Source organism: Galeopterus variegatus, unplaced genomic scaffold, assembly GCF_000696425.1.
Source record: "Galeopterus variegatus unplaced genomic scaffold, G_variegatus-3.0.2 Scaffold4047, whole genome shotgun sequence".
NCBI classification, from domain to species: Eukaryota; Metazoa; Chordata; class Mammalia; order Dermoptera; family Cynocephalidae; genus Galeopterus; species Galeopterus variegatus.
This window is the reverse complement of record NW_007730158.1, coordinates 191156-200687: the sequence shown is the minus strand read 5'-3', so window position 1 is coordinate 200687 and position 9532 is coordinate 191156. Positions and strand designations below refer to the sequence as shown.

Here is a 9532-nt window from a genome sequence, read left to right as displayed (position 1 = left end):
TCTTGTCTCTCCTAGGCATCCTAGATACCTGCAGCTGTACTGTGCTGCTTCTACCCGGAAGGATTAAAAACAATGTATGATGATTACTGAGATTAAAAAAACAAAAACAAAAACAAATCCAGCTTTAATTGTAAAACGAGAGATGAGATAAAACACTTTTGAATATGTAATCTTGTCATTGCCACATTTCCAATGTGAGATTCCTTCTCCCCGAGAACAGTTAGAGCTCTGAATTTACATTTAAATTGTTGTTGTAAATTCTTTTTACCTTCAACTAGACAAAAAGACCAAAAAACTTTCAGTGGCTTTCTATACAATTCCATTGTCAATTTTTTTCTCAGTAGTCTCTGCTGTATAGGTTTTTTATCCTTAGTGCAACGTCCATGAAGATCAAGATAGATTGTGAGTTTACATCTTACAATAACAATATATATGAATGTTTTAATGTCCATTAGTCAAATACTGTCAGTAAAAAATTTTTAAAAGATTCTTTGAACTTCAAAATGTAAGCAAAGGTATGCAGACTAGTGGATCTGCCACATTGGGTTTATGGACAGTTTATGTTCATCCCGGCCACTTACTTCTAATATTCATAATGCAGGCTTCTAAACAGTGATTGCTCCCTCCTCACCCACTGCCCCCAAAAAGTGAGTAGTCCCAAATTAAGAACCTCATTAAAAAATAACAAGAAGAGCATATAAATAACTTCACATGTAAGATGAAGATAGATCACAAAATACTCAAAAGACAACCCAAGATTAACTCAAAACAGCTCTGAAAAAGACATGCACTTAAATATGCACAGACCTTCAGAACAAGTTTGCACATACAGTCCATCAATCTCTGATAGAATATACTTATTAAAAAATTAGAACTGAAAAGATCTCTCTACTACCTCAATCTGAGTGAATCAGAACCAGGAACCCACCTCCCTTTGAGCACAGAGTATGGAACATTACCTGTGTATGGAAAAATTACAGAAAAGTGTTAAAGTTAACTTTTCCACTGACACTTTTAGGTTGAATATATTTCAACCCAAATCTATGCATTAAATTGATGTTTTCAAATGGGAGTGATTTTGCTCTACTCCCCGCCCCAGGAGATATTTGGCAAATTCTAGAGACATTGTTGGTTGTCACTTGGGGTGGCAGGGAGGGTGGTACTACTTGCATTGAGTGGAAGGAGGCTAGAGGTCCTACGTGCTACAAATATTCTACAATGCACAGCACAGCACTCCCCCCCGGCCCCCCCAAAAAGTATCCAGGCCAAAATATGAGTAGTACAGAGTTAAGACACCCTGCATTAAACAATCATAAAATCATTCTGGTGTAAAATGGATTTTCTAAGGAGAAATCCAGTATACTTTGGACAGTAAAGGGAAGATGACAAAAGATTATTCTCCAGTAGAATATTATTTCCTCTGGATTTTGATACCCAATCTGCAGCNCTTTTAGGTTGAATATATTTCAACCCAAATCTATGCATTAAATTGATGTTTTCAAATGGGAAAACTCCCCGCCCCAGGAGATATTTGGCAAATTCTAGAGACATTGTTGGTTGTCACTTGGGGTGGCAGGGAGGGCGGTACTACTTGCATTTAGTGGAAGGAGGCTAGAGGTCCTACGTGCTACAAATATTCTACAATGCACAGCACAGCACTCCCCTCCCTGCCCCCCCTCAAAAGTATCCAGGCCAAAATATGAGTAGTACAGAGTTAAGATACCCTGCATTAAACAATCATAAAATCATTCTGGTGTAAAATGGATTTTCTAAGGAGAAATCCAGTATACTTTGGACAGTAAAGGGAAGATGACAAAAGATTATTCTCCAGTAGAATATTATTTCCTCTGGATTTTGATACCCAATCTGCAGCGCAATCTCTTTCCAAGGCCTCCAATGTACTAGCCACTTCTTTCTCATCTAACCCATGATTTCATCAACAAAATGAATCAGTGTCATGTTACGTGAGATGTTCAGCTAATTCAAGTCTCTTTGGAATATACAAATATTAACAAAGGGTAGGAAAACCCTAAATCTAACCTTACGGCAAGATTGAAATGCATACTTTGTCCATTCCAGATTAATGCAAAATGCTTCTGATTGGAATGGAAATGAAGGCAAGTGGTTGAATACCATGTAACAAACTGTTCTCAATCTCTTCTTGGGAAGATAGCACTTCTGGTTAGGCTGCTCAACTAGAGCTACTAGTTGGATGAGTTTGCAGTAGATAAATGTCCTCTTCCAGAATCTGATTTTTGCAGGGGCAAGATTAGTATATTAAAATGGAAATATGATAAAGAACTTCCCTCCCCCGCCCCCCAATTCCTTGCACCTTTAGGTCTTTTAAGGGTGGCATTCGATTTCCCTCCCCTTCCACTCTCTCAAAATGAAGTGTTTTCATTTTGTCTTGGCTAAGGGAGGGCAGTTTTCCCACTCTATTGGGTTGAACAGCATCTCCCAAAAATTCATGTCCTTTCTGGAACCTCAGAATGTGGCCTTATTTGCAAAGAGGGTCTTTGCAGATGTAATTAGTTAAGATGAGGTCATATTGGAGTCCTAAATCTAAACTGACTGGCAATTTTAGAAGAGACACCAAGACAGATGCACAGGGAAGATGAACATGTGATGAAATTAGAGTTAGGCAGCTGCAAGATAAGGAACGTCGAGGACTTCCAGCAACCTCAAGAAGCTAGGAAAGAGGTACGGCACTGATTCTCCCTCTGAGTCCTCAAAAAGGAATCAACTCTGCCAACACCTTGATTTTGGACTGCTGGCTTCCAGAACTGTGAGAATAAATTTCTGTTGTTTTAAGCCGTTCAATTTGTGTTACTTTGCTACAGCAGCCTTAGAAAACAAATATACCCACTATGATAGTTGTTAGCAGAAACACACAGGTCTAGCTGTTTGCCCCGTTTCAAAAACAAACTGCTTAAAAGTCAAATGTTGGTGAAAATGGAAGTCAGCTTTTATTCAGGAATACCAGTGACCTGTGGAGAGATGTTAGGCTAACCCATATCTCTGGTAAACCTGAAGGAGAAAGGCCAGGCTAAAGCCACCTCAAAGACTCAGGTTTACTGAGGGGTTTCTGAAGAGGAGGCTGAGGGAATAGAACGTGGGAAAATGAAAAGCAGGAGTGAGGGGCACGTGAGGAGTGAGGGGCACTTGAGCAGTGAGGGCTTCATGCAAGGTCTCAGGCACAAAGTCTCGCCAAGACTCCATCTGGTTTTTGCTCCCACCTTTGTTGTTATCTCAGGGTCTGGGTAGTAGGTGCAAGCCTGCAGCTTCAGGCTGGCTGAAAAACAACATTACATTTATGTAAATAAAGTCATCTTGCTCCATAACCAAGGTTCAAAATATCAAATAACCATGAGAAGAGAGGGAACTCAGAGAAACGCATGCCAAGAAAAACACTGTGTCCTTTTAAAATCTTTTGGAGCTCATGCAGTTTCTGGCTCCACCATGGCTTCATAGTCCTGCTCACTCTGACAGTTCTTACGCCACAGGCTGAGGAACCAATACAGGAGGTATGCCAACTCCCACGTATGTCTATTCCAATTACAAATTCAAGAATCAGAGACATGAACACCAGATGGGTCTAAAGACTGGTGAACTCATTTATGAACTGGATCTAGACTAGGATTTTAGTTATTACCTGGCCTCCAATTCCCCCCACTCTAACAGGGGAACATGATGACACTTTGGGTCTCTGGCTCTGTGTCAACTTTGACTCTGTGTCCAACAAACATTGCAGTATTTGGCCATTCTACCTTCTCCAGTGTACAAGTATAGTTCCCTGAGTTAATGGTCATAGATTCCTTTGGAAGAGGTCTGGGAGACTAGATACCATATATACTTGCCATGATATTACAGGGTCTCTCTTCCTAGGGACCCAACTCCTCTTTATTTCAATGGCTTGTGGATACAAAAATAACTGGCTCAGACCCAGAAACTGGACAAGGGATCATGACCTTTTATTGAGGCAACAGCTCTCGACCTGCTGAGGACCCATCATTGATTTGATTGTAAAGACTGAGTGCTACCCCTACTGATGACCCATTCATTTGGCCCCTCAGGATGCAGTGTTCTACTGCATTAACTATCTCCATAACTCCTCAGGTCACTGTCCCCACCCCCCACAATGAAGCTGTTGTCAAAGATAAATAGTCTGATATTAAAGCAGTGAAACCGATTTTATTTGGTAACTACTGACCCCTACTGTCAGTAACTTCTTTTACATTTGTGCAGAGAGCTGGGAGAATGAAGGAAGGGGGATTATAAGGGAACTCAGTCAGAGAAGTGAGAAAGTACAAAGCGTTGGTCAGTATAAATGTGATTGGGTTGTGTCTGTTAGCTGGCGATTACTGAAGTTAGGATTTTATCCTCGAACAGAGTCTGGGAAACAGAGGCCTTATCCTTCCTGATGATTACATTTAAAAAGAATGGCTCTCGGGTCTGTGAAAGAGAAGCTTGTGAGTTGCAAGAGATACACATTTACAACTGTAATCCCTTTAGTAAATGCTCTAAGGGAGACCAGGGGCTCACCATCAGGTGTTGGTTAGAATAAATATTAATTTTTCCTGGAAGCATTAAGCTTTCTCAGACAGGCTTTTTAATGTGGGTGGTGATGAGCGGTGGGTGCAGGGGAAACTGGGGTTCTCATAGGGACAAAACCTTACACTGCTAGAAGCCATGCTAGATTATGGTCAAGTCTCTTGGTGCCGGGGTTTGGATGGAGTTGTTGTGTGCCAACAGTTCTGCAGTTCTCACTGCTCATTACAATAATTGTATCCATGTGGATGCTGTGGTCTCTGATTGTTAACTGCTGCCACCTAGCCTTAGGATTTTATTATCTCCATTGCTCTCCACGAGAGTCCAGTACTGTAATGGTATTACTTACCATCAATTCATAGGACAGCCACCACTAACTTTGGAGAGATGTTGGTACACCCCTCTTTAGTGCATTTCTTGCTGCTTTGAATTTAGTCATCTACTGTGTTTTGCAGGGTCATATAGCATACCCACTCAAGCATGCCCGGTTTTCTCACTCTTTTCACCTTTTTTCCATCATGTAACATGGCTTTTCAACATTTATACATGGCATCACGTGGGCCATTTCTTCTTCCATGCTTCTAGGAACCATCTTAGCAGTGTGTTCATACCACCTCCTGGGGTTCTTGCCAGGGTGTTAAAAATCCTGCATGCCAGAAGAGTGCTTGTCCAGCTACGACAAAGGCTACTGTGAGGCTAAGGCTGATGTCGCGTATCTTGCTCACAGCACCAATTGTCTAGCTCTTAATCCTGTTCATGACGCCAGTTGTAAAGCAAGGCAACCACGCTAGTTGTCGTGGCTCTTTTATCTACTGGTAATCCTGCACCGACTGGGCTGATGGTTGAGGTAGGGCTGGGTCTGGAGCCCCCAGACCCCTCAAGCCCATTCACAGACTGGGTCACAAACCCTTCACATGCCAGGCTGGGTCACCAGACCCCTTCACACAGTACTATAAGCTAGGTAACTGGCCACATGGTCCTTGGAAGCTGCAGGTCTGGAAAAACATGGCTGTGCAGGGTGGGTGCCTGAGGCAGTAAACACCAGCCAAAGCGGCACCGTGCAGGTGCACTTACTCCATCCACATACACAGTGTTTACCGAATGACCCTGAACCAGCTCTGAGGCGAGGGTAGCCTGACGAAATTGTTCCATTTTCCCAACAGTGCTCCTGAATAAATAAACTGTTATCCAACTTTATGTTCTGCACCACTTGATCAAGCACCCTTGGAATCCGGTCCCATGAATATTCTCCTAGCTCCTGTGGGTAGATGTGGCTAAGTCCTGCAGCTCTTATGTGGTACAGTCCCTTTCTTCCTTCAGCAAGACCACACAACTTGGGCCAGGTTACTTTATGACTACCCTTGTTATTGGCCTAAAGGCCAGGAAGAGAGGTAGGAGCAAATCCTGGAATGGGGCTTGTATTAATTTCCTAAGGTTGCCCTATGGAGTTGAAAGATGAGGCTTGTTTTCTGGTAGCATTCTCAGTAGCTGGAGAAATAAGTTCTTTGTTCCCAAATAGGAATATAGGTGGTTCATTACAGCATCCACTAGAGCCAGCATCAATGGGCCATTGGAAGTGGAGGGTTTGGAGTGGCTAACTCAGTTTCCAAATTAGAACACTCTTCTGTTGGTACGGTGAAATACAATTTCTTTAGTAAACAGTACCATATGGGGAGATTTTAGTGGTCCGTTTTCTGATTCTGTGACGTATTAACTTGTTTCTATAGAACTCTTCAACTGCCTGCTTTATTTTTCTGCATTACTAAACCTCTAAGGGATGGTTCCCCTTTCAAAGTTGTCTTCCTCTTTCCTAGCAGTGCTTTCTCGAGAAAGCCATCTGGTCTTGCGGAGTTTATGATTTCCTGCTTTTCAGTTATCCAGCAGCTAATATTTTGGTCCACTGGGTCTCGGATCTGTTCTCAGAATTTGATTACCCTGGGTAGGGCTCTTGCCTTCTGGCAGTGTACCTCAGTTAATGCTATCTATATTTCATTATTGTGAGGACCTTGTACTTTTAACTCTATCCCTTGACTGTCAGCTTAAAAGCGAATTCCAAAATTAACACTGCTTCCAATGCTTACTTCCTCTGCCTAACAGACATCTCCAAGTGGACATCTAATGAGCATCTCAAACTTAAAACATCCCGGGCCGGCCCGGTGGCGCACTGCTACAGTGCACCGCTTGAGAGTGCGGCGGCGCTCCCGCTGAGGGTTCGGATCCCACATACAGACCGGTTCCCGCTCACTGGCTGAGCGAGGTGCGGGCGCAACACCGAGGGTTGCGATCCCGTTGCCGGACACGAAAAAAGAGAAAAAAAAAAAAACATCCCAAACTGAATTCTTGATCTTTCCCCCAATCCTCAAACCTGAACTTCCATGGTCTTCTTCATCCACCTGATGATACTAGTAGAAGACGGGGTCAGAGAGATGATAATTGCTGACAATCCTACTCTTCCAGTAGCTCGAACAAAACAAAGCCAAACAAAATAAATACAAAAACACAACTTGGAGTCAACTCTTTCTCCCACATTCCATATCCTATAATCTCTACCTTCAAAACATTCAGAATTAGACCAATTCTTACCATTTCTCTGATTCAACTCATCATTTCCTACCTAATCAGATGCTGTAGCCTAACAAATCTCCCTTACTCTGCCCCCTTGCATCCCATTTATTTTCAACACAACAGCTAAATTGTTCCTGTTCAAATATGTCAGATGATATCACACCTCTACTCAGAATCCTCTGATGACTTTGGATCTCTCTTAAAGTCCATAAAATGTCCACAAGGGCCCCTTTGGTATCTCTCTGACCCTACCTTTTATGAGTGTTCCCCCTTTATCAATTTGCTCAACCCTCACTGGTCCTGTTTTTCTCTCAAATGTGCCACACACACTCTGCCTCAGGGCCTTTGTATTTGCTGTTTCCTCTGCCTATCATGCTCTTTCACCAGCTCACTCCAACTCGTAGAGTCTTCATCTCCCTTTTTTTCCCCACCATCTAACGTTATATATTTTATTTAGGTAGGCAGTTTGTTTCTTTCTACTATAATAAAACCTCTACTGGTCCGAGATTTTTGTCTATTGTTTATTGTTTTCATAATATATACCCCTATTGCTTAAACAGTGGCAATTCATAACAGGCATATAATAAAATAATTGTGAACAGATGAATGATATGAAGAGTGATCTTTGTTTGAGCCTTAAAGACCCTGGGCACTATCATGGATGTTTCTCAAGGACTTGCCTTGATTTGGGGAAGGTAAATTCTAAGCCCTGCATACTTAGTGCTTATAGTCAGCCCTTTTAGGCTGTATTTCCTTAGCCAGCCATATAAAAGCTGTATTTGAATATATTTGAAGACCAGAACTTCTATTTTTGGCTTTGCAGAAAGATTTATTCTTCCCTTGGACAGCAAAAGAGAAGGATGACTTACTTTTTACTTTTGACTTTTAAATTTGGAATATGTTACACCTATTTATTAAAGAATTAAAGCATGAAGACAATATCTTTAAAAATTAACAGATAACATTAGAACTTAGGGTGTTTTTTTTTTTGCCAATTTGTAAAGCATGACCAAAAATCATTTTAATCTTATTCAATCACAAACTTGATTTCATATACATTAATGTGTGAGCATCTGAATGAAGTCAACAGAAAACAAGTATCAACTACGTAATAATCACACAATAATATCAATCATATGGCCAACAAAATGACTACTCAATACATACTAGCAATTAACATCTTTTTTACAAGTATGTGACAGAGATATATTCATATTAGATAAGGTGACCCAAAACAATAATGGTATCATCCTGTCAATAAAATGACCATAGCATTGTGGTTAAAGACATTTATAAGAATTACAAAACAGAAAAGTAAAATTGCAGCCCAGTGAGGGATTCATTTAGCTAATCTTTAATTAAGAAGGTTACACCATAGTTTTAACACAAAACTTGGAAAGTCCCATTATGAGTTTAGATAAACATTAATAGTAAAATTTAAGCACTATCTTTTTTTTAGGGGAAAATACTGGGTTGCAATAACCTGAAACAGACTGGGTTAGGTCATAGCTGAAAGCCCCCAAATCAAAGTTTGAACATAAAAGAAAAGCCACTTCAACAATTGCCAGCTTAGTCCTGGAAGGTAGATCCAGGTTTAATGCTTATATTAATTTACTTTCCAAATAGCCCTTGATCAGTCCCAATCATTAACTGAAAAACCTAATTAGCAACCATCTCTTGGTCTCAAGTTATCAAAGGAGTATACTTTGGTGGCCTGAGGCTGCTCTTTAAATGGCAATTGTGTAATCCTAGGAAGGTGTTTGTGTAGACATGGTGAAAAAATTACTTCAAATTATTATATTGATACTGTATCAATACAAGAATCCTGTACTTAGGCAAATGTGGTAGGAAGCCTTATAATCAGGTAGTTTTGTATGTTATCTATTTCTAAATGCTTGAAATTGTTGAGAAATTGATTTGCTTAATTTAAAAAGGCAATCGTCAGCAGCGGGATGGCCACAAGTGAAGCTAGAGCCCCGCTGTCAGCCCCTCAGGGAGTGTAAGACTGCGGCGGGCCTGCAGGAGGAGCAACGCTGCAGACTGACGCCCGAGTGGCTGGGGCAGGACGTAACCGTGCTGCACGTGAAGCTCACCGAGAGAGAAGGCGATCGGAGCGCTAGAGACTTATTAGAGCCACAAGAATTTAATTCCTTTTCAAACTTCAATTCAGCTCCAAGAGCTCTAAGGGCTTGTCAGAATTCCCGAAAATGATCCCCTCAACGAAGTGCATAACTTTAACTTGTGTTTGTCAAATGTGGGCAAAGACAATCCTCAGGGCAGCATTGACTGCATTCAGCAAATGTTGTCCAGCTCTGGAGCCACCCAGCTCAACTGCCAGGTGAAATTCCGCGCCCCCCGCCCCCGGTCGGTACAGGGATTTACCTGGGACTTATACAAGCTAAAATAACAGTGTGTGCAA

General features: G+C 41.4%; 1 pseudogene; it reads left to right on the top strand.

Annotated features, from left to right (window-relative positions):
• Positions 1-2601: 2601 nt before the first annotated feature.
• LOC103602204 overlaps positions 2602-9532 on the top strand; it is an 8204-nt pseudogene continuing 1273 nt past the window's right edge.